This window comes from Bubalus kerabau, chromosome 20 (assembly GCF_029407905.1).
Source record: "Bubalus kerabau isolate K-KA32 ecotype Philippines breed swamp buffalo chromosome 20, PCC_UOA_SB_1v2, whole genome shotgun sequence".
NCBI lineage: Eukaryota > Metazoa > Chordata > Mammalia > Artiodactyla > Bovidae > Bubalus > Bubalus kerabau.
This window is the reverse complement of record NC_073643.1, coordinates 16,891,489-16,917,762: the sequence shown is the minus strand read 5'-3', so window position 1 is coordinate 16,917,762 and position 26,274 is coordinate 16,891,489. Positions and strand designations below refer to the sequence as shown.

Below are 26,274 nucleotides of genomic sequence, written 5' to 3'. Positions count from 1 at the left end.
AAAAAAGACCAGAAAGTACCCAGATGCACACAAAGTGAAAACAGCCTTGTTTCATTTACCATTCAGTGAATAATATCTAACTTCACATGAAATCAACCAAAAGGGCCTAATTCAGATTTCAGGGACCAATGGTAGTCATAAACCAGGTAGAAAAACTCACTACACTAAACCAACTGAGGTGTACTGAACATGGAATGTCCTATGCCCAAATGTCTATACACTCAGGACTGAATATTCAAATAACTTATTTTTACAAAGGAATCTTTCAACAGATTCACTCATTGTTAATTCTGGTAGGAAAAATCAATCTCATTATCACTGTTATTGAATATTCAGTGCCCACAATAACCTGCTCCAGCTGAAAGGCCGTTTAGAAAAGGAAAGAAACCGGGGACTCCTGGGCCTGCGACCACGTGTGGGGCTCAGAGCCAACAACCCCATCATCCTAAGCACTGTGAGTGTGAAAACTATAAGCCGTGTCTTGCCTTCAAAGAGGTTACTGTTCCTTTCCTGCCAAGGTGTCAGAGGGTAAATGCCAATACACAGTACAGTCTGCAAGAGCACTGCTTTTAGAGACAGAGGAAGATGTATATTGCTTTCTGCGTCTGCAGTGCTCTCACATCCAGCAGTATTTCAATTCCATGAGGACAAGTCATGTATTTTGTTCACCACTGCAGCTCTGGAATCTCGCACTGGTATCCAGCTCAGAAAAAGAGTTCAATAAATATCTGCCACATAAATGAACCAAAGGGGATACTGCATCACATGTATTAGGGAAAAGAAAACTGAGAAGGGAACTGATTTCCAGGAGCTGGTGGTCATCAGCTCAGTGTTTACCCATATGACTCGTTACATTTAGCTGCTCATAAGACACAGACATACACCTGTCCTGGTGTTCCTCTAACAGTTTCTAGAAGTTTGGAAAATACAGGAACACCATTAAGCAACATACACATGTAGAACTAAAAACCTGACTCGTGTCTAAAAAGCAGTATCTATTATTCACAAAATTATAAACATGAAAACCCTTTCTCGGGACTTTCCTGGCGGGCCAGTGGTAAAGACTCCACACTCCCAGTGCAGGGGGGACAGGTTCAATCCCTGGTTGGGGAACTAGATCCTCAAGGCACAACTAAAACCTGCCACAGACAAAAAACAAAACAAACTTTCTTAGGAGTAGAAGCATTGGTAGACATGGATTTTGATGTCTTTGACAGTGAAATAGCCTCCAAGTCCTTTTTTGATTACACTTGGCTTCTTCTTCGCTCTGAAAGCCATAGCAAACACCACTTAATGTTCTTGTATTAGTAGAGGACATAACAAGGAATTTATATAGGTCAGAGAATATTTTAAAACCCCAAACAGAAGAGCTGCTAATGAATTTAGTTGAGGGTGTCTTGCCACCAGAAAAAAAATGACAGACCTTTCCTAAACACCTTTGGCTGTCCGCTCATCAAGAAAAGTCACACATTTTCTCTCTGTAAAAAGTGTCAAAAGACGGGGGTGGGTGGGCAGGGGAGGAGACTGCAGTTTCGTTCCTGATGGGCTGAAGATTGGGACTGTTCTAAAATTCAATATATATTATAATAACCCTAGAGGACCATGGGAGAGCTCCACTCAGAGAAGGCGCTGAGGTCAATGTCTCTGAGTTGCATGTCAGGGAAGTTTTGCAGGATGCAGGCTGAAATGCTGAGGCCTGGGCACATCATTCTCACCCATGAGGCCAAAACCAAAAAGTTTCTGTGCTTCTTCCTTTTTCTTTCTTCTTTTTTTTAATAGTAGTTGATGTACAACGTTGTTATTTTCCAGTGTACAGCAAAGTGATGCAGATTCTTTTCAGTTATAAGATACTGAGTATAGTTCCCTGTGCCATACACTTATTATAAGATACTGAATACAGAGCCCTGTGCTATACAGTAGGATGTCGCAGACACAACTCAGCAACTCGACTACCACCACCACAGTCTGGTTGATGACTTCAGCTCCTGTCTGCGTGTCTCTGGCTCACCCCTGAACAGCCATCAGGGGAGGCGACACACACTGACTCTGGGTCTTGGATGGGCTGCCTTCTTGCCATCCAAGCACGGTCCAGGCCTCAGGTCGGCACTGGTATTCTGGAATAATGGGTGGTTGATGTGAGGATCAAATGAGTGAACTCAAGAAGGATGCTTAGAAGGTGTGGCCAATGTTAGCTGTACCTGAACTAGGAAGTGAGTTTTAACAGCTCTGGCGCAGCAGTTCTGATGCCAACACATAAGTGTTCAGTTCCAGACTTTGTGTGAAATTGTCCTCGACACAGACTAAACGTGAAGGTGTGATGGATCATGGGGCTGCAGCTATTTTGACATCTCTCCATAACCAAAATCAGGGTGCTAGCGAGGTCAGGTGAGGGCTGTCTTCCGGGTGGCAGACTTGTCACTGTATCATCACACAGAGGAAGGGGCTAGAGAGCTCCCTGATCCTCTCTGATTAAGGGCACTGATCCCTCTCAAGAGGGCTCCACCCTCATTGCCTCCAACCTCACTAAGGTGCCACCTGCAAACATCATCACACTGGGCATTATGAGTTCAACGTTGGAATTCTGAGGGGACATGAGCGTTTGGACACAGCAGCAGGGAGTCTGAGCTGTTTTTGTCCAGAACCCTGGGGAGTTCACCCTACAACGGATGAGGTATGAGGTTATATGGAGGACACAGTCTTTACCCTGCTCGGCCCCAAGTGCGTGGTTTGGAGAGGCTACTTATTATTTCCTTTTTAAGGGCACAAATGAGGGACAAATATCATATTTTGGGCACCCAGAGGGCCTTTCTTCCTTTCCTCCTTCTCCTCCTTCCTTCCTCTTCACCTCCCCTCTCATTCAACAAATATTCCTTGCATGCTGGACACAGCATCATGCGGTGCTAAGGCTGCATCTGTAAACAGGACATGGCCTTCTTGCCCTCCAGGAGTCTGCCGCTGAGCGAGAAGAAAAGCTGTTCTTCAGATGGCCCCACCAATAACTACACAATGGTCAGTCTGATCGGTGGTGTCACGTGAGGCACCAGGGTTCATGAGACCTCAGCTGGCGTCATGGAGGATTTCCACAAGGAAGTAACATTTAAACTAGGTATGAATGATGGGCAGCTGTTCGGAGAAGGCAGAAAGACAAATCCAGGCAGAAGACACAGCTTGAGCAAAGGCCCTGAGGTGGGAAAAGGTGCTCGCATGGTCCGCTGTGGAGAGGAAGAGGTCCTTCATAAACTTTATGGAATGGATGAGTGAAGTTCTCAGTTTACAGTGTAACTAAAGGGATATTTACTTAAAGAGAAAAGAATTCCCACTAACAAGGCTTGCCAGTAACACCCCGAAAATCCCTGGTGGTCCTCACTTTCCCAATCCCCATCAACAGAACCATTCAGCATCACTTGGAGTCTCTTCTCCCTCCCTCCATGGGGTGACCCAGCCTATCACTGCCCAGACATCCCAGTCCCTCTGGTTGGCATGGACGGTGCTCTGCCCACTGGCATGAGCCAAGCTCCTAGCATGGTCAGTTACACTCTGTCTACTGCTGGGCAGGTCCTCAGCTGCACTGGGGTGGGGTGGTCTGCTCTGGCTCCAACCTCGGCTACGTGCATTTTGACAGCTCAGTCCTGTCACCCATTGAGTCTATCACAGAAGGACACGCCCTCTCTTCCTGCAGGGCTCTGCAGACCTGGAAGCTTCTTTACATGACTGCAGTCATGTAAAGGGTCTCTTTACATGAGACCTTTTCTGAGGGTCTCTTGGTAGCCAATGACCAAGAGCCAGCCAATTCTCCCAGCAAACTTTTGGGAGGCCATCAGGGGCTCACACGTTTGGCAGGAGGCTGGAGAAGCAATCTTGGAGCTCCGGCAGGCTGGACAACAGAAAGGGTGTGACCCGTGCGCTGCTGCTATGATGAGTGTGACCTCTACCTGCCCTGCCTCACTGTATTTCTCATGCTCTCCTTAGTCTCTAGAAAGACTGACCTGGGCAGTGAAAAGATCTTCCCCTTTGAAATGTAAATTGGTGCAGCCGCTATGGAAAACAGTGTGGAGGTTTCTCGAAAAACTAGATTTTCCGTATGACCCAACAATCCACTCCTGGGCCTACATTCAGAAAAGACGAAAACCCTAATTCAAAGAGACACATACACCTCAATGTTCATTGTTGCACTATTTACAATAGCCAAGATATAGAAGCAATCTGTGTCCAAAGACAGATGAATGGATCAAGAAGATGTGGTTCGTATATACAATGGAATATCAGCCATAAAAAGAACAAAATTTTGCCACTTGCAGCAACAGGGACGGACCTAGAGATGATCATACTAAATAAAATAAGAGAAAGTCAAATATATGATATCACTTCTTACATGTGGAATCTAAAAAATAATTCAAATGAACTCATTTACAAAACAAAGTAGACTCACAGACATAGAAAACGAATTTATGGTTACCAAAGGGGAAAGGCAGTGAGGTGATAAATTAGGAGTTTGGGATTAACAGATTCATACCACTACTAGAAAACAGACAAGCAACAAGGATTCACTGTATACAGAGAACAATGTTCAATATCTTATAATAATATATAATGGAAAATAATCTGAAAAAATTATTTTATATATATACATATATATATATAAAACTGAATCACTTTGCTGTACACCTGAAACTAATGCAATATTGTAAATCATCCATACTTCAATTGAAAAAACAATCTTCTGCTTTGATTTCCAACTCTCAAGAGAAGTCCCCCGAAGTGACTGGGGTAAATTAGGACAGAAAGTTGGATGCAAGATGGCCTGAACTGTGACCTATGTCTACTACAATAATTTTATTTCCTCAGCCACCATCTAATGACTGCTTGATCTGAGCCAAGCCCTGCACCAGGCCCTGGAGACCCGGAGGTGAACAGGACTGTCTACTCATGATCAGGAAAGACAGCAGTGTACGTGCTGGAAGGGCCTCAGAGCATGTCTTTGCCAGATGCATAAAGGAAGGGGTGCTTAGTTCTGTGTGGGGAAGGCAGGGGTGGCTGATAAAGCTTGATGGTAGGAGTCACATGGGAGCGATATTTTGAAGGAGGGTTGTGCAACTGGCAGGCAGTTTAAAGGCATGTTTGGGCAGGAGATGAGAACATTCCAGGCAGGGAGAACAGCAGATGCCAAGGCTAGGAGGTGTGAAGTGGGCCCAAGGTTTAGGGAGCTGTAAGTCATTCACTATTGCTGGAATCCCCACTTTGAATGAATTTTGGCAAAAAAATGAAGGCTGCTCAGACAGCGCTGGGACACGCCTGAGGCTTTGGATTTCATTCTCCAGGCTGACACCGTCTAATATGTAGCCACTAACCATGTGTGGCAATTTCAGTTTCAGTTGGTTGAAATAAAATGCAATTAAGAATTTATTTCCTCAGACACACTCCCCACATCTCAAGTGCTCAATCGCCACGTGTGGTTAGGGGTTACCACACTGGACAGTGCAGACACAAAACACAGCCCCTGTCACAGAACAGCCAAGGTGGGTATGTGAATGCGGACACAGCCTTGCTGTGAGCGTAATTAGTGACCATGTGCCCCCCATGTACCACTGACTCAGGGCACCTGACCAAGACTCGGCTGGAGGCTTCTGTGTTCCGAGGGCGTGGATGCACCCGCCTGAACGTCACTCGAGTGTGTGAATATCACCCTCATGTCCCAGGCTGAGTCACAGGCAGATCTGGAATCAGAAGACCTGGTCCAGGGCCTGGCCTTGCCAGTCCGTTCAAAAACAGGATCATTAAAAATGCTTCTCCCACATGACCCACAAGCCCACACTACGAGCCAGGTCCTGTCCTAAAGCCCCAGAGGTATTCATTCATTTAATCCTCACAACTCACAAATCCAGTGCTGTTATTATCCGCACCTGATGGATTGGGAAATCAAGGCATGGAAGTTAAGCCGATTGGCCAAGCTCACAGAGCTACTCGTATTCTGCCCAGCCCCCTGTGCCTGTGCGCTGGGCGCTACTGGGAACTTGCGGTGCACCAAAGCCCTAAAGAACCTGCCACCACCAAATGAAGTGCCAGGTGCTTAGAGCTATGACTGCCATGATGATGGTGATCCTGTGGGGGCCATGAGCTCCTTTGGGGAGGGGTGGGCACAAGCACCCCAAGCCCACCTCAAGTCCACAGCCTTTATTACTAACCCACACAAGGAGATCTAGCTACACCCCCCACCTGGACGCCTCGGCAATGAGACTCCCACCCTGGCCCCTCCCATTCCCTCCCAGGTGGCACCTCAAGTGTCCACAGCACGTCCTAGGGGGAAACGCCTCTCTGAGAAGCAGTCACAGCGCAGGGGGATGCTGGTATGGAGATGGCAACGCACGCCTGTGAGCCCAGTGCCCTCCCACGCAGCTCCCCCTGCAGCCCAACTAGACCAGCCTGTTTCCTTATGGTGGGCCAGCATGGGTGTGTCTGAGACAGGCTGAACATGCCCAGGGGGCAACTGCTACAGAGGACCACATCCACCTGAAAGACATCACCAACCAAACTCCAGTCCAGCCCTAGAGTCAAGGTAGTAATTTGAGAACACCTGCAGATCTTATCTGTTTCTGTTTTCCTGTGGGGTGAAACAGGCAACATGACTAGCAATTTACACGTAATAAAAATCCAGGAGTATCTCTGGCTTTAGGTCAAGCTTGATTCAGGTGCTAAAAGAAGGTCATTATGGTTTGTTTTCTTTTGGTCTCGCAGCTCTGCCATCCGTTTGCGGCTCCATTCTTGAGCTCTGTGTTGTGGCTAAGAATGACTAACTTCAGGGTTTCATTCAGTGGAAAAGAGTTAACACTCTTCCAGTGGCTTCTACAAAAGTTCCCAAGATTCACTCTGATTCGACTGGCTTAGGATGTGTGCCTGTCCTTTAACAATCATTATAGTCAGGTGGGGGACTGAGAACGGGCTCCACTCCTGGAGAATGAAGACAGGACAGATCCTCAAACAAAGATCAGAGGTCTTACTAAACCAAGGGGAACATCTGCTGAGTATTCAAGCCACAGATGGATGTCCAGCACAGGTAGGAGAAGAAATCTGCCTTAGTGAAACCTGGAGCGGTGACGGGAGGCCTGCAGGACCACACAGCAAGAAAGCAGTAGAGTGGGAGGTCTTAAACCTAGCCCCTTCTGTCCTTAAAATCCACTCCATACAAGTGACCTCACCAACTCTGGGTGTCTCAATTGGGGCAAAAATGTCAACGGGCGACCCAGATGGTTCACCATGTAGCGTATGTGCAGAGACTGCCCTTGGGGATCCCTTTGGCTTCATGGCAAAGCCTTTCTTGCCTATGCATTTTCCCACCTCTTTAGTTCCAGTCTTGCCTCTCCTGGATCATAGCAGCTTCTTTCTGGCTCGCATCCTGCTTCTAGGTCTACGATCCTTCCTACTTGCTGAAGGAAGACATCCTTCACTGCCCAGAGCTGTTAGCACAGAGCACCCTTCCTCACCCTCTGCATCCAGCCCAGGGACATGGTGATTTCCCCTATTCCACGGCATTATTACCCTGAGGCTGCACCTCAACTGAATCACCCCTTTAAGAATAAGGAACCACAGAATATAGGGACCTACGGTTCTCAGCATTTCCAAAACTGCTCTGGGCTGTATAGCACCCAGCCTTGGGCAGTGTCCCCTGACCACGGCATTTCTCCACTGCCCACTCCATGGGCTGACTTGGACTAACCCTTCACATAGCAGCTTAGATCTCACCTTCCTCTCTGAGGAGCACCTCAAGTTTCCTTGTGGGAAATCCACCACAATATGTGGCCTTGTCAGAAGAGTAAAACTCCGGGACTCCCCTGGTGGCTCATTGGCTAACACTCCACATCGGACCGCCCTGCGATGCAGGGAGCCGGGTTTCCATCCTGGTAGGAGAACTAGATCCTGCATGCCACAACTAAGACCCAGTGCAGTCAAATAAATAAATACATAAAAAAAGAAGAGTAACTCCAGTGGAGCCCCACCTCCCACAGATGAGAGGGGCTCATCCCTCCTCTGCTCACTCCCACCTGGCCAGGGACAGATGTATGACCCGTGCTTGGCCCCTGCCATGCCTTCTTCGGGAACACACCAGATGGAAGATGTGCTAGAGGTTTTTTTTTTTATCCTAACAACACTGACCACATCCTTCTGCTCTACGACCCTTCCTATAGTTCCTTTCTTCTTAGCCCCTCCAGCTTGAGCTGCCCTTTTCTCCTTCCAATTTCCAAGATTAATTCTATAATCTTCTTATGATTCTGTGGCTCATGCTCCTTTCCATAAATTCACCTTTGCTGCTGTGAAACAAAATCTGTTTCTGTTGCGGGTCATCAAACATGCTTGACTGATGCACGGAGTAGGCACCAAACAGCTACTGCCTGGATGGCTTCTGAACCGGACCCTGTGGCCCACATCCCTTTCTCCAGGTCTCCATTGGCCGGCATCCCTATTCCATAGTACAGGGAGGCCAACTTGGCCATACAGCAGCGCCTGGGTCCCCAACCTCCCCGTCCCTGCCCACTGCACAGAGAGGACCTTGCCTTCCTCCCAAACAACGCTTCACTCCATCCACAGGCAGGAACTGCCTTCCTTTTAGATCTGTCCCCATAGGGCCAGTGCCTTTCTGCTTGGCTGACTATCCTATTTCTCAAATTCTCCTTCCTTGTCAGTTAATTAAAAAAGCACATAGGGTACCATCCTCATTGGTTGGTTCTGCAATCACTCAGTGTCCCATAGTTTAGTAACAAACAGTTGGATCCCTTTTTTTTTCACTCTATTCTGATTTGGGATTTACTTTTATAAAACAGCCAAATCGCAGTAGAAAATGACATAAAATTTTATATACCCACAAAAAGAAATTCACCTGGCATATGGATTTCATGCAAGGACTAACCACACTTTTGAATTTTCTGACCCAACCTTCCAAAATGAGATCCAGATGATCGTCAAATGCAGGACCATAGCTTCCTTTGGAGGTGGGGATGGACGTTTATTTTTTTGTTTTAAATTTAAAATAGTTTAATCACAGTGATGCAAACACATGATAATGAACAAGAGAACAAAACAGCTCCTGGTGAAAAGAAACAGCCTCCAAACCACTGCCACCCGCTTAAGACCATCTCTCTAATTAGCATCTGCTTTTCTCTATCATGTTTATGACTCTGTAATAAATCTTTTCCATGCACAAAACTTTTCCCTGTGTCTCAGATCAGGTTTCCCCAAAGCAGAGCCTGAAGTGGGATTCTGGTGACCCTGATTCCCTGACGGCAGATCTGAGAACAGAAGCAAGGGGCACAGGATGGGGCGGAGAAGAGACTGAGCAAAGACAGGGTCTCTGCCAGACTTGGCTTCTGCCTGATCCCATGGGGCGCTCTGGAGCATGAACTGGATCACAGAGTCCAACCCCTGATTCCCGTCGAGGCATAGAAACTCCAGTTAGTCATGGGCTGCAGGGCTGTCCTGGGTGGTGGAGAAGGGCGCATTACTTATCCAGCAAGTCAGCTCTGGGGAAGAGGTCAGAGGTCAGAAACTCCTCCAGGTGTGAGGACAGGGCTCTGGCATTGTGGAGGGACCTGGGTGAGGAACCAGCAGTATCCACTCCACTCTGTTTGGAATATATTCTGAGAAGTGGGACCATTAGAAAAAAATGGTGGAGCAGGCATTAAGCCTTAAAACCTGTTCCATGGTGCAAGAAATGTGGGCATTAGCCCAGTCATTACTATTAGGCTGGTGCAAAAGTGATATCAAACTTTGCTGTTTGATATCAGAATACATTCTAAATAAATGTGGTTATGTTATGTGTGTGTGAAAGTCGCTCAGTCGTGTCTGACTCTTTGCCACCCCAAGGACTATACAGTGCATGGACTTCTCCAGGCCAGAATACCGGAGTGGGGAGCCCATTCCTTCTCCAGTGGATCTTCCTCACCCAGGAATTGAACCAGGGTCTCCTGTATCGCAGGCAGATTCTTTACCAACTGAGCTATCAGGGAAGCCCTGATAAACCTGCTGTTTATTTTGTATTTATTTTAGACTGTGGAACTGATGATGTTAGACAAAAAGCAAATTTGAACAACCTTCTTATTTTAGGTCAAAATGGGTTGTAAAGCAGCAGAGACAACTCGCAACATCAACAACGCATTTGGCCCAGGAACTGCTGATGAACGTACAGTGCAGTGGTTCAAGAAGTTTTGCAAAGGAGATGAGAGCCTTGAAGATGAGGAGCACAGTGGCCGGCCATCTGAAATTGACAACCAACTGAGAGCATCATCGAAGCTGATCCTCTTAGAACGTGAGAAGTCGCCAAATGACTCAATATTGACCATTTTACCGTCATTTGGAATTTGAAGCAAACTGGAAAGGTGAAAAAGTTCAATAAGTGGGTACTTGTGAGCTGACCACAAATCAAAAAAATCATTGTCCTGAAGTATCATCTTCTCTCATTCTGCACAACAATGAAACATTTCTTGATGGGATTATGAAGTCTGATGAGAAGTGGACTGTATACAACAACTGGCAACTGCCAGCTCAGTGGCTGGACCAAGATGACACTCCAAAGCACTTCCCAAAGCCGAAGTTGCACCAAAAAAAGGTCAAGGTCACTGTTTGGTGGTCCGCTGCCAGTCTGATCCACTACAGCATTCTGAACCCCAGTGAAACCATTATATTTGAGACATATGCTCAAAAAATTAATCAGATATACCAAAAACTGCAATGCCTGCAGCTGCTATTGGTCAACAGAAAGGGCCCAATTCTTCTCCATGACCACGCATGGCTGCAGGTACACAACCAACACTTCAAAAGTTGAAACAACTGGGCTACAAAGTTTTGCTTCATCCACTATATTCACCTGACCTCCTGCCAACCAACTACCACTTCTTCAAGCATCTCAACACCTTTCTGCAGGAAAAAAGCTTCCCCAACCTGTAGGATGCAGACAATGCTTTCCAAAAGTTCATCGAATCCCAAAGCACAGATTTTTACATTACAGGAATAAACTTATTTCTCATTGGCAAAAATTGTAATAGTTCCTATTTTGATTAATAAAGGTGTATATGAGCCTAGTTATAATGATTTAAAATTCACAGTCTGAAGTGAAATTACGTTTGCACCAACCTAATACTTTTTCGTGAAGTCATCTATCAAATGGGACAGTCCACTGAGACTGGTCCCTCGGCTGATGAAGTAGAATATGCTGTTGGTGGGTTTCGGTAGGAGAAGAGCACTGTCTCTCAGGCCTGGCAAGCCAAGGGTTTCTTGCAAAGAGGGTAGGGGTGGGTGGGAACATGCAGCAAGGGGGCAGGCCACTGGTGGGGTGAAGGCAGTGGGTGCTTGCCTATGATGGGCATATGCCACTGAACAGGACTGAGGGAGAGAGCCTGGGGGTGTCCTCATGCTTGCTAGGCAACCAATGTTATACCTGCACAGTGTTCCTGGGTTTCCTTTTTCAAATATTTTCATTGCTATAAAGTAACTGAAGCAATTCAGAAAGATGCAATACAGAAACTCACCCTCTTCCATTCCCCACCATAAGCCTATCTCCCACCAGTAACTGCTGTTAGTAGTTTGGTTATAATAACTGGGTTTTTTGTTTGTTTCTTTCTCTTGGCTTTTAAAATTTTTTTTATTGAAATACAGTTGTTTTACAATGTTGTGTTAGTTTCAGGTGTACAGCAGAGTGATTCCGTTAAATATGTATGTATTTTAGATTCTTTTCCATTATAGGTTATTATAAGATATTGAGTACAGGGACTTCCCTGGTGGTCCAGTGGCTAAGACTGTGCACCTCCAATGCAGGGGCATGGGGTTCGATCCCTGCTCAGGGAACCAAGATCCCACAAGCTGCAACTAAGGGTTCCCAGGTCACAGCTAAAAATCCTGCAGCCACAACTAAGGCCCAGAACAGCCAAAGAAATATTTTAAAGACAAAACCAGATATTGAGTATCGTTGCCTGTGCTATATAGTAGGTCCGTGTTGATCATTTTATATACAGTAGTGTGTATATTTTAATCCCAAACTCCTAACTGATGCCTCCCTCCTCCTGTTCCCTTTGGCAACCATTAGTTTGTCTGTCTGTGAGTCTATTTCTGTTTTGTAAATCCGTTCATTTGCATCACTGTTTTAGACTGTGTCACGTGATATTTCTCTTTGTGGTATTTGTATTTGTCTCTGACTCACTTCACTTAGTATGATCATCTCTAGGTTCATCCATGTTGCTGCCAATTGCTCGGCTTTTTGAGGGAGTTAAGTTGTTCCTCCTCCTCCCACTAGCTTAAAGGTGTTTTTCCGGCTTCCAGACTCCATGGAGGGCAAATAATAAGACCCAAGACCCAAGCAGAGCATCCCTACTAGGCAACAGGGCCCCTGGAGGGTTTTGCTCTAGCCTCAGGAGACCTGGTCCTCACAGCCACTGTCATGGGACCAAATGGGGGTTTGGGCGCCTGTTCAGCTTCTACGTCTCCCCTGGGTCCACTTCACACCCATTTTCAGAGCAAACAGATAGGTTTTCTAAAGCTTCCCACCCCCACCTTTCTCTGCCATGGATTATCAAAGTTGCACCAAGATCATCTCCCGTTTCCATGTCTCAAATGCAATGTCAGAGATGTTGCTGTTTTCCTTCAAACTGAAGGAATATACCAACTTGTTTAATCCTGGAGAGCCAGAACGGAAACTACTGTTTACTCCGAATCCAAATAAAAAGGAAGCTCAAAGAGCCAGATGATATTCTCACGTCAATTCTCTAGAGGCAGACACAGTGGAAACAGTTTAAGGGTGGATCTAGTCCTCAAAGCAGCTCCCAGAACAAACCGCAGCCTCACACTGAGTTCCTGAAGCTCGTTTATCTACAGCACCAGGCAAAACAATCACACGATAAGGACAGCTTCCAGGCACTGCCAGGCTGCGGCCCAACGACGAGTCCATGATACTTCTGTTTCATGCATGCAGAGTGTGGTTAGTAGATCCATCCGGTGATTGAATTCACTGGACACCTACCATGTTTCTGGCTGAATGCTAAGCATTCTATGGGGTCCCCCGAAAGTAAAATGATCCAGCTGTTTGGTTTTGGGGGCCATACTCTACAGCAGGTTGAAACAGCAGCACGCGAAACCATGGTGTGAGGCAATGTAGGTGCAAGAGCTGGAAGAGGAGGTCAAACTGTCGGAGGAGTTCCAGGCAGGAACGACAGCTGTTTATGGGGTTATGTGGGGGCATTTCTTGGAGGAGGAAGGGGCTTTTGTATTAAATTCTAAGAAAGGATGATAATTTGGTGAGTGGATACAGAGGATGGTTGGATCAGTGGGGGACAGATATTCTAGGTGGGAGGAGTCAGGAGGAAAGATGCGTAAGCCTAAATTGTGGCAACAGGCCACCTGGTAGAATCTTGTGCACCCAAAGATGAGGAGGGGGCCAGGTTGCTGGGGATGATCTACTGCAGGACTGCATTTCATAAAGTTTTTAAAAAGGCAAACTGAACTGTGAGACTCAGATTTAGTACCAGCAGTTATTCTTCCTAGGAGGGGAGTCAGCATTGTGACCTATCTGTTGAACTGGCTGGTGATTATCTAGGTATTTATTCTCTAATAATTTATTCAGGGGACTTCCCTGGTGGCCCAGTGGCTAAGACTCGGAGCTCCCATTGCAGGGGGCCCGGGTTCCATCCCTGGTCAGGGAACTCCATGTCACATGCTGTCGTGAAGACTGAAGATCCCACATGCTGCAACTGAGAACTGGTGCAGCCAAATAAATAAATATTAAAAAAAAATAAATAAAACAGGAGAGGAGAAGGCCAGGGCACAAAGCCGCCCGCAGGGGCTAGGGTGAGAGTCCAGCTGAGCCACACAAATGCCTGACTAGTAGAGGACGAGAGAAATGGGAAAGGAAATGTGAGCATTTGTGGCTGATGGAGAGGAAGGGAAAGGGCCTCTATGATAAGAGTCTAAGGGTGTCCAGAGTCAGGGAGGTGTGGGGAGCTGACCAAGATCTGTCCATCAGGAGGGGATGGCTGGGATGACACTGATACCACACTTGGTGCCACAATAAGGCTGAGGCTGTAAACAGGAAGAGTTTACAGACCCAGAGCTGCCATGGATGAATTAAGGAAGCCTGGAAGGGCTCACTGACGCCTGGCAGGTAATGTTCTGCCTGGCAGGTGAGCAGCCCATGCTGCACCCAGGACTTGTGTATACTTAGTGCGTTCCCAGCATTCATATTTAGTGCCCTGTCTTCTACTTTGCAACTGATTAACTTCATCGAAATGACTCTGGTGCCCACTGCCTGTGAGGAGCCATCTTCCCCTGAATCCTTTATCTCTTTATGACCCTGGTGATGCCTGTGAACTTTTGGTGCTTGGAGCCCCAGGGATGCCCTGTTTGGTATCAGGTCTCTGACACATGTTATAATCTGCCAGACTTCACTCCTAACAGAGTATAAACTGAAGGGCTTCGTCTTTACGTTTGAAATTCAACTTCGGAACCTGGAAGGGCAGCCGGGTCTTATGTCACAAATAGCACTGTGGATCCTTCGACTTTGAGCAGTACCTCAACTCTAATCCTAAATATAAACCTGTTTAATTTTTAATATTTGATTTCTTTGAATATTTAGTGCCTTAAAACTTAAGTCAGAAACTCAGCCAAAATGCTGAGTGGGGGGAGTTCCATTCTGTTCCTAGAACTACACTGAATGAAATTCTTCCTCCCCACAAAATTGGTTTATGGTGGGGGTGGGGGGGCAGTGGGGGGAGGAGTTCTTCTTTCTCTAATTGTCTGGGTTTAATTTGCATTTATAATGAGAAAAGCTTCATAGTGAGAAAAGGGAAGGCTTCAGGTATGCTCTGATTAGAGTGTACTAGCACGGGGGTGCTGGACGTGAGAAACTAGAAGTGGATCATCCTACATTATTGGTTAGGAGAGTATGTACTTTTAAAGTATTTATTTTTTAAAAATTATTATTATTAGTTATATTCGGGCTGTGCTGCACAGCACATAAGATCTTGGCTCCCTTAACCAGGGATCAAACCCACGCCTTCTGTATTAGAAGCACCAAGTCTTAACCACTGGACCGCCAGGGAAGTCCCAGGGAAGCATATACGATACTTGGCTTTCCCTGGCTGGGAATGAATTGGAAGCAAGTGTCGGGGCAATGGGAAGGGGGAATGGCAAAAAAGATGGAAGCAAGCATATATTGACCAAGTCCTACTGTGTTCTGGGCCATTTGCTTTGGAGGTTGTGGGCTGGTACCTAGGGCTGCTGCTGCTGCTGCTGCTAAGTCGCTTCAGTCATGTCCGACTCTGTGCGACCCCACTGACGGCAGCCCACCAGGCTCTGCCATCCCTGGGATTCTCCAGGCAAGAACACTGGAGTGGGTTGCCATTTCCTTCTCCAATGCATGAAAGTGAAAAGTGAAAGGGAAGTCGCTCAGTCGTGTCCGACTCTTCGAGACCCCATGGACTATAGCCCACCAGGCTCCTCTGTCCATGGGATTTTCCAGGCAAGAGTACTGGAATGGGTGGCCACTGCCTTCTCCAACCTGGGGCTTCTAACAGGGGTCAAAGTCCTGCTGTCATGATCCAATCGTTGTCCATTGACATATCTATCCTCCTACAAGTGTATACATGCAGGTCACCACCCTCCAGAACAGAGTGAATCTTGATAGTGGGTTTGAGATAATTTCTTAGTGTTTTTGAGCGCCTATAGCACCATACTTGTTAGAGGCACTTCTTATTTACAGGAAGCCCCCATTATATTAGGGAGATGATGGTGGAACGTGGTCAACATAATACAAGGAGATACAGCCAAAATGCAGTTCTCCTTTCCTTGTGTTAAAGTTTCTCTGATCTGATGGCAGAAGAGACTGTGAAAAGAGGAGAACAAGCAGAGAATTCTGAGTGGGGCCATGGAATCTGGGGAAAGAAGCTGTGACAAAGTCAGGAAGTGCTGTGTGGGACAGAGAGAGGAGGTGTGGGGGGGGTCAGAGAGGGGAACAGAAGTGACCTGAGAGGGAGGGTGAAGTTGGGAGACTTCTAAGACTGAACGATCACATCCAACTCCTGCAGACTGCCTCTCTCCTGCTGCCATAGAAATACAGTGCTTAGCTGGGTGCACAGCTACCCAGGGAAGAAAAAAATTTCCCAGGCTCCCTTGCAGCTAAGTGTGGTCACATGACTACCTCCTGACCAATGAGATGTGCAGAGCACCCAGAATGATCCCTTGCTGGGTAGAGGAGTACCCTCCCCTTCTTATTTGCTGCTGGAATGTGCACATGGAGATAATGAGGCATTTTGGGCCATTTAGATGAGACTAACACCCTAGGGAGAATAGAGAACAAGATGGAAAGAAACTGGGCCTTTCCAGCTTATGGGTCTTTCCTCCAGCTTATGGCCAGCTTGTTACAGGAGACAGAAGTAACTCCCTCTTGTTTAAACCAGTGTTATTTGGGTCCCTCGTACGTTATGTCACCTCTTGCCTGTGAGGTTTCCATTTTTCCATCCACCCACTTTGTGCTCTGCTGTCCAGAACAGATTTTGGTACTTTGCTTCCTCATACTCCCCTTGGTATGTGCCTGGAGACAAGCCTGCCAGTCTTAACCCCAAAGCATCTACAGGGAGGAGCCTAAGGGGGAAGCAAAGCAATCACAAGGATGCCACATGTGAGCACTTCCCTGGTGGTCCAGTGGCTAAGACTCCATGCTCCCAATGCAGGGGGCCTGAGTTCTATCCCTGGTTAGGGAATTAGACCCCACACCTTGCAACTAAGAGTTCACAAGCCACAACTAAAGATCCTGCGTGATGAAACAAAGATCAAGATCCTGAGAGCTGCAACTAAGTCCCAGCGCAGCCAAACAAATAGACATTAAAAATAAATAAATAAAAAAAAGGGTGCCATGCCTACATATGTATCTTTTGGCTCAGGCTTCATAGCAGCCACCAGCAAGCCAAGATGTTACCATGCTCGAACCCCAGACTCCCACACAATGGGAGATAGGCTCGCTGGAGGCTCACGGTCGAAGAATGCCCTGACGTTTGGGGGCTAGGGGGCTTCATGGCCACCCTTTCTTGCCACAGCTTGACAGCTTTAAGGCTCTGAACAGATTTTTGGTTCTGAACGGAAGCATCTGTAAGAAGCATCAAGGTTTTCTTTCAAATCTCATTTCTGTTCATCAGCTGTGTTAACAATATTGTCAGTGTACTTCTTTTCTTTCCTTTGCTTTTTTCTCTCTTTTTTCATTCTGCAGCATTAGAATCTAGAGTCAACTCACCCCAGGACACTGGGTGAGCCTCCTCCAGGAGGCCCAGCTCCCGGCATACCTCGTGTTTACAGAACAGGCACCACTTACTCTCCATCACAGAGTCACATTAACCTTCATAAAACTTCCTGAGATGTTCCAGGCACCAGCCATTACCCGCAACAGTGTGCTGGGTTCCAGTGAGCCCCTCATGCTGCTCGTTGCTGGCTTCCCACAATTCCTTGTCCTGGCCTGTGCCGCGGATGGCCACACAGTGGGCTCTCTGCTGTTTCCTCTTGCCTGGTTAATCGCTGCCAGACTTGCTGTTCTCAAGACCAGGAATCATGCCAACTGAATCAGCTTTGTGTTTGGGGCAGTCGCCTTAAATGATGCCAGATTCATTCTTGACCCTAATTATATGATAAATGCTTCAATAATCTTCCACTAGGTGAATTAAAATAACGCCAGCTTGCTGCATGAACCTCTCCTCTTCACCATAACCTGGTTAAGAAGCATTAAAAGCTCTTGAAACATATCCTGTATTTCTTCTCATGCTTTTATATTCAGGGTCCCTTCAAGAAGCTGCCATAACCCGAGTCTGGAGCCAGGCCTCCACTGAAAGGAACCGAGATGGGTTGTGGGTGGAATTTTAAACTCAGAGGCATTTCCAACAATGGGACTTGAGCTTCTCTCCCTGCTCTGTCTCTGCCTGATGCACGCACGCACACACACACACACACAATTTGGCTGCTACAGATTCTTGCTCCCAACTTCTCCTCATTCAATGCACTCCCGCACCCCGACTCTTTTACATGCTCTCCAGCAAAGTCTGGGTAAGGGCTTGCTCCGTTTTCAGAGCGCTGGTCCCCAGCATTTCAGCAGGCAGTTGTATTTTTTGACCGCATTCCAGATGGATGCTTCCGGCCTCATTGTTTACCACGGGACACACACGCAGGCTCTTATTTCCCCTCATTCTTTTTTTGGGCACCGAGTTTCTCTGTGTTTCGGTGGCCACGGAAATCTCTCCCCTAAACACATCCTGTGAAACACAAAAGACCAAAAACATCCCATAATGGAGGCCTGACTTGGGCAGGGGCAGAGGGGGGTGTTCATGCTTGTTTCTACTGCCCAGGTTAGTCAGATTTTATGCATTCTAATAGCATGTGTTCTGTAATATTCTGTTGTTAAAATAAAAATGTCATGATTTTACTTCATGTCTCTGAATGAATGCCAAACTGTGATCCATGTCTAGTTCTTTAAGATGCCAAATGAGAGAGCTGGAGGCTGGTCCAGTTGCCAGGATGACAACTGGCTGGACAGTTATGCTCCTTGATCTCCACACGTGTTGCAGTTCCTTTGCCAGAGCCTTCTATTCATTTTTCTTCTCTGCTTAAGGTTGGGAAGCTCAACTCTCCACTTTGTCTCACTCTGTAATGAGCCTTGGGCTGGCTGACGAAGGCAGTCTCCTCAAGAAGGTTTCATTTCTTTGCTTCTAGGAAAGTCCTAGAGGGTCCGTTCACCCAGAGAAGATGCAGGAACCCCTCAGCTGGCCACCACACTACAAGTCTAGGAGAGGGGAAGGACATTTCTCTTTCAACACTTCTCTCTCCATAGACTTCATCAGGGATCAGCCTTCTTCAGGTGAGCTGAGTATGTCCTGGGTTACAGGCTATCTCAGTTCAGTTCATTTCAGTTGCTGAGTTGTGTCTGACTCTTTACAACCCCATGGACTGAAGCATGCCAGGCTTCCCTGTCCATCACCAAATCCCAGAGCTTGCTCAAACTCATGTCCATCAAGTTGGTGATCCCATCCAGCCACCCCATCCTCTGTCATCCCCTTCTCCTCCTGCCTTCAATTTTTCCTAGGATCTGGGTCTTTGCTAAGGAGTCAGTTCTTCGCATCAGTTGGCCAAAGTATTGGAGTTTCAGCTTCAACATCAGTCCTTCCAATGAATATTCAGGACTGATTTCCTTTAGAATTGACTGGTTTAATCTCCTTGCAGTACAAGGGACTCTCAAGAGTGTTCTCCAACACAGTTCAAAAGCATCAATTCTTTTATGCTCAGCTTTCTTTATGGTCCAACTCTCACATCCATACATGACTACTGGAAAAACCAAAGCTTTGACTAGACGGACTTTTGTTGGCAAAGCAATCTATCTGCTTTTTAATATGCTGTCTAGGTTGGTCATAACTTTTCTTCCAAGGAGTAAGCGTCTTTCAATTTCAAGGCTGCAGTTACCATCTGCAGTGATTTTGGAGCCCAAAAAAATCAAGTCTGTCACTGTTTCGCCATCTATATGCCATAAAGTGATGGGACCAGATGCTATGGTATTCGTTTTTTGGATGCTGAGTTTTAGGCCAGCTTTTTCACTCTCCTCTTTTACTTTCAAGAGTCTCTTTAGTTCTTCTTTGCTTTCTGCCAGAAGGGTGGTGTTATCTGCATATCTGAGATTATTGATATTTCTCCCAGAAATCTTGATTCCAGCTTGTGCTTCAGCCAGCCTGGCATTTTACATGATGTACTCTGCATAAAAGTTAAATAAGCAAGGTGACAATATACAGCCTTGACATACTCCTTTCCCAATTTGGAACCAGTCTGTTGTTCCATGCCTGGTTCTAATTGTTGCTTCTTGACCTGTACACCGATTTCTCAGGAGGCAGGTAAGGTGGTCTGGTGTTCCTATCTCTTTTAAGAATTTTCCACAGTTTGTAGTGATCTACACATTCAAAGGCTTTGGCATAGTCAATGAAGCAGAAGTAGATGTTTTTCTGGAACTCTCTTGCTTTTTCTATGATCCAGTGGATGTTGGCAATTTGATCTCTGCTTCCTCTGCCTTTTATAAATCCATCTTGAACATATGAAAGTTCTCAGTTAATGTACTGTTGAAGCCTGGCTTGGAGAATTTAGCATTAGAATTTGCTAGTGTGTGAGATGAGTGCAATTGTGGAGTAATTTGAATAATCTTTAGCACTGCTCTTCTTTGGGATTGGAATGAAAACTGACCTTTTCCATCCTAGGGCCACTGCTGAGTTTTCTAAAATTGCTGGTTAATTGAGTGCAGCAATTTCACAGCATCATCTTTTAGGATTTGAAATAGCTCAGCTAGAATTCCATCACCTCCACTAGGTTTGTTTGTAGTGATGCTTCCAAAGGCCCATTTGACCTCATACTCCAAGATGCTGGCTCTAGGTGAGTGATCACAGCATCATGGTTATCTGGGTCTTAAAGATCTTTTTTGTATAGTTCTTCTGTGTCTTCTTGCCACCTCTTCTTAATATCTTCTGCTTCTGTTAGGTCCACACCATTTCTGTCTTTTATTGTGCCCATCTTTGCATGAAATGCTCCCCTGGTATCTCTAATTTTATTGAAGAGATCTCTAGTTTTTCCCAGTCTACTGTTTTCCTCTATTTATTTGCATTGATCACTGAGGAAGGCTTTCTTATCCCTCCTTGCTATTCTTTGGAACTCTGCATTCAGATGGATGTATCTTTCCTTTTCTCCTTTGCCTTTTGCTTCTTTTCTCAGCTATTTGAAAGGCCTCCTTGGACAACCATTTTGCCTTTGGCATTTTTTTTACTTGGGGATGGTTTTGATCACAACCTCCTGTACAATGTTACGGACTTCTGTCCATAGTTCTTCAGACACTCTGTCTATCGGATCTAATCCCTTGAATCTATTTGTCACTTCCACTGTATAATCTTAAGGAATTTGACTTAGGTCATACCTGAATGGTCTGGTGGTTTTCCCTATTTTCTTCAGTAAGTCTGAATTTGGCAATAAGGAGTTCATGATCTGAGCCACAGTCAGCTCCTGGTCTTGTTTCTGCTGACTATAGAGAGCTTCTCCATCTTCGCCTGCAAAGAATGCCATCAATCTGGTTTTGGTATTGACGATCTGGTGATGTCCACGTGTAGAGTTGTCTTGTGTTGTTGGAAGAGAGTGCTTGCTCTGACCAGCGTGTTCTCTTGGTAAAACTCTGTTGGCCTTTGCCCTGCTTCATTTTGCACTCCAAGGCCAAACTTGCCTGTTACTCCAGGTATCTTCTGACTTGCTACTTTTGCATCCCAGCTCCCTATGATGAAAAGGACATCTTTTTTAGTGTTACTTCTAGAAGGCCTTGTAGGTCTTCATAGAACCGTTCAACTTCAGCTTCTTCAGCATTAGTGGCTGGGGCACAGACTTGGAATACTGATACTGAAAGGTTTGCCTTGGAAACAAACAGAGATCATTCTGTCATTTTTGAGATTTTACCCAAATACTACTGCATTTCAAACTCTTTTGTTGACTTGGCTACTCCATTTCTTCTAAGGGATTCTTGCCCACAATAGTAGATATAATGGTCATCTAAATTAAATTCACCCATTCCAGTCCATTTTAGTTCACTGATTCCTAAAATGCTGATGTTCACTCTTGCCATATCCTGTTTGACCACTTCCAATTTACCTTGATTCATGGACCTAACATTCCAGGTTCCTATGCAATATTGTTCTTTACAGCATCGGACTTTACTTCCATCACCAGTCATATCTACAACTGGGTGTTGTTTTTGCTTTGGCTCAGCCTCTTCATTCTTTCCTGAGCTATTTCTCTACTCTTCTCTAGTAGCATATTGGACACCTACCGACCTGGCGAGTTCATCTTTCAGTGTCATATCTTTTTGCCTTTTCATACTGTTCATGGTATGAAACGTTCACAGGCTATCTAGCCATCATGAAATTTTCCTGGCCTCCTCCCCAACCTCTATGTGTGTTCTCTGAGTCACCATAGCCGAGACTGCAGCTGTTACAACAGGGGGGTCATTCCCCACAGGGTGCTCTTCAGGATAAACAGAGTGGTATCCCTCTGAGACCTGCCTCCCCACCCCCTACTTGGCCTCAGTTCAATCCAGCACACAAATGTTGAACACTGGCTCTATGCCAGGCAAAATGGACAGCGTGTTCTTTATTTTTAAGTCTTGCATCTCTTGAAGACCCCTTGGCAAATGTGGACTCTCTATCTAGAAAAATGTACATACATATAAGTTTTTGTAGGTGATCTCCTGAAGTCAGACAAAAGACGCTAAGTTCAGATGGCCAATAAACACGTAAAAAGATGCTTAGCATCACTATTTGTTAGAGAAAGGCAAATCAAAACTGTAACAAGGTATTCTATCACACCAGTCAGGAAGGCCATTATCAAAAAGTCTACAAATAAATGCTGGAGAGGGTGTGGAGAAAAGGGAACCCTCTTGCACTGATGGTGGGAATGCATATTAATAACAGCCACTATGGAGAACAGTATGGAGGAAAAAAACTAGGAATAAAACTACCATATAGCCCAGCAATATCACTACTGGGCATATATCCTGAGAAAGCCATAAATGAAAAAGACAATGTTCACAGAAGCACTATTTACCATAGCCAGGACACAGAAGCAACCTAGATATCCATCAGCAGATGAATGAATAAAGAAGATGTCATACATACACACAATGGAATATTACTCAGCCATAAAAAGAACAAGTTTGAGTCTGTTCTAGTGAGGTGGATGAACCTAGAGCCTGTTATACAGAGTGAAGTAGGTGAGAAAGAGAAAAACAAATTATCATATATGAACACATCAGATCAGATCAGAATGGAATTAGAAAACTGGTATGTATTGATAACTTCTTTGTAGGGAGGAAGGGAGACTCAGATATAGAGAAACACAGTGGACAGTGTGGAGAAGGAGAGAGTGGGATGAATGAAGAAAGTAGCATCAACATGTGTATACTACCATGTGTAAAATAGATAACTTGTAAGAAGTCACTATATAACACAGGGAGCCCAGCCCGGCGCTCTGTGATGACCTAGAGGGGTGGGACTGGGGAGGTGAGGGAAGCTCACGGAGAGGTGATATATGCATAATTATGGCTGATTTGTGATGTTGTATGGCAGAAACCAACACAACATTGTAAAGCAGTTTTCCTCCAATTGAAAATAAACTTTGAAAAAGATTTTTTTTTTAATTAAGCAAAAAAAAAAAAGGTGCTGAGTTAAGAACCTGCTGGATGTACAGAAACTGCATAAGATGTGGATACATGTGGGCTGAGAAAGAATTCTGTCATTTACCAATGGTAGGACCTTGGGGGAACCCCTTCAAACTCTCCAGACCTCACTCTGCTCAACTCTAAAACAGGACTATACAAATAACGAATGCTGGAGAGTGTGTGGAAAAACGGGAACCCTCTTACAATCGCTGGTAGAAATGTAAACTGGTGCAACCATCATGGAAAACAGAATAGAGGTTCCTCAAAAGACTAAAAATAGAGTTGCTTTATGACACAGCAATCCCATTCCTGGGCACATATCCAAAGAAAACCATAAATAAATAAGATACAAGGACTTCGCTGGTGGTCCAGTGGCTAAGACTCCATGCTCCCAATCCAGGGGTCCTGGATTCAACCCCTGATCAGGGAACTAGATCCTCTATGCCGCAACTAAGAATTTTCATGCCACAACTAAAGATCCCACATGCCAAAACTAAGATCCAGCACAGCCAAATACATAAATATTTAAAAAGAGAAACATGAACTCCTATGTTCACAGCAGAACTATTTACAACAGCCACGATATGGAAACGACCTAAATGCCCACCAGCAGATGAATGGATAAAGATGTGGTACAATGTGATACAATGGAATACTACTCAGCCATCATAAAGAATGAAATGATGCCATTTGCAGCAACATGGATGGACCTAGAGACTATCATGTTAAGTGAAACAAATCAAAGAGAAGGACAAATGCCATATGATATCACTTACAGGTGGAAACTAAAATATGACACCAATGAACTTCTCTATGAAACAGAAAGAGTCACAGACACAGAGAACAGACTTGTGGTCATCGAGGGAGAGTGAGGGGAAGGGAGGGATGGATGGAGATCTGGGGTTAGCAGATGCAATTATACCCAGAATGGATAAACAACAAAGTCCTGTATAGCACAGGACTATTCAATATCTTGGGATAAACCACCATGGAAAAGAATATGAAAAATAAATTTTAAAAAAATTTATTAAAAAAAATAACATTTGATTCTGTTTACTTCTAAAAGTAGAACACAACAACTTGCTGTACAAAAGGCATGTCAGCAGTCCTGTGTGCCAAAGGTCTGAACAGCACAGAAGCTTGGGAAGCCAGGGAGGGAGGAAGGAAGAAATGAAGGTTGATGGAAAATCAAAGCTGGTGAAAATTCAACGTCAGCGGTTCCCAAATGAACAGGAGCCAGATCTGTAGCCAGTGACCAGAGCAGGAACCTGTTTTAGAGATGCGCACCCGGGTAGGCCCAGGCATCCTCTTTACAGGGGCATTTAACGGGCTGTTGCTGAAGACACTGACCCCCTTTTTCCTTATTCACAACTTTTCCAGGTAGAAAATATTGCATTAAACCTTTTTTATTCCAGATGAGTAAACAGATATTAATAACAACATTGGCTATGGGGAGAGTCACTAAAGATACTATGTAACATTAAAAACCAAATTATATAGAAATAGGTAACAGGAAACATTTGTACTGGGCTTTAACACAAAGCTTAGACTTGGGTAGACTTTCCTTCTTTTGATCCTCATAACAGCCCTGCAAGGCAGATAAAAAATGGCTTTTATTACTCTCGTTATGAGATGAAACCAAGATTCCATGGGCTGTCCAAGACCACAGACTGTCCTGTCTCAGCTTTGTGGTTCTCTTCAAGAACTCAAGCCTCAGCAGGAGGGAACTTGGAAGCCCAGAATCAAGAGATCTGGCCAAGGGGATGAGGATAAGAGTTGGGATTTCGGTTCCTTTGAGGTCCCACACCAAGGGCAAGAAACACCCGGTGCAATCCAGGGTTGCTGGAGTCTCATAGTCTGAGGGGCAAGTACAGAACAAGGTTCGGCAGGGAGGGTTGAGAAGGCAAGGAGCCCACGGGCATGTTCTGTGGAGATTCCTGAAGCCAGAAAAAAGACGCTAGGTTAAAAACCTCCTGAAAGAACAAAGATCTCCATATAACCAGATAGAATGAAACAAAAGATCTCTAAAAGCAAAGGATTCCCTGTTACATCAAAGAGGTGTCACTACAAGAAAATATATTTTTGTGCATTTTTAAATATTATTCTGATTACATGAGCGGGGTCAAACTTAGGAGGGTTAGTGAAAAACAGCTATTTTCAGTCAGTCTGTACAATCACAAAAAGCAACAAAGTAAGATAATGAAATGTGTACTGCACTGAACTCCCTCCAGCTGAACTGGGAAAAGCCTGCTGGTCAGTCACTCCTCATCCTGCCCACTGCAGACACAAGAGCCTGAGCTAAGCCCGTGGGAACACAGACACTCAGGGCTCAGTCTCTCAGCCACGTTCGACTCTCTGGCAACCCCATGGACACGGACTGTAGCCCACCAGGCTCCTTTGTCCATGGGGATTCTCCAGGCAAGAATACTGGAGTGGGTTGCCATTTCCCCCTCCAGGGAATCTTTTTCAAGGCAGGCTTTTTACTGTGATTGAAACAATCTGACTGGTTGACAACCCTGAGTCATACAGGCCCAGATTTCAGGGGACTGAGGAGCAGTTCTACTTGAGATTGACCAAATTTATAGATTCCATGACTAGAAGTGCTTTTGAAATGACTGTGATGAAAATTTTCAAACATATAATAGGAGCAGAAAATCATAGCCTCCACATAGCCATCCTTCAGCTTTAACAGTTGTTAACATTTTCCCACATTTGTTTCATTTTCTTCTGAAGTATTTTTAAAGAAAAATTACAGACGTTATGACATTTCATCTCTAAATACTTCTTTAAACTACAGAAACAATTTCCTATATAACCATAATCCAATTTTTTTTTAAAGACTATTTTGTAGAGCAGCTTGAGATTCACAGAAAAATTGAGAGGAAGATACAAAGATTTCCCATAGACCGCCCGCCCCCACACACGCATGGCCGCCTCATGACCAACGTCCCCCACTAGGGTAGTACCTGTGTGACAGGTGATGAGCCTACAGTGACACCCCATCATCACCCCAAGTCCATAGTTTATACTGGATTTGCTCT

At 45.3% G+C, this 26,274-nt stretch overlaps 1 protein-coding gene and 1 long non-coding RNA gene across 9 annotated transcripts in view; one reads left to right on the top strand and one right to left on the bottom strand.

The window, feature by feature from the left end:
- SNRK (SNF related kinase) overlaps window positions 1-26,274 on the bottom strand; it is a 141,289-nt gene that overhangs the window by 84,274 nt on the left and 30,741 nt on the right. For 2 of the 8 annotated variants that reach the window (XM_055558003.1, XM_055558004.1), the window contains exon 1: window positions 5,574-5,577. The exons of the other annotated variants lie outside the window; for them this stretch is intronic. The gene's annotated coding sequence lies outside the window, so the exon portion shown is untranslated. Of the gene's footprint in view, window positions 1-5,573; window positions 5,578-26,274 lie in introns of those variants that run through there. 8 annotated transcript variants of the gene reach the window in all.
- LOC129635230 (uncharacterized) lies at window positions 6,389-11,056 on the top strand. Its single transcript, XR_008706166.1, has 2 exons — window positions 6,389-7,051; window positions 10,093-11,056. It is a non-coding gene; the product is annotated as an uncharacterized LOC129635230 (long non-coding RNA).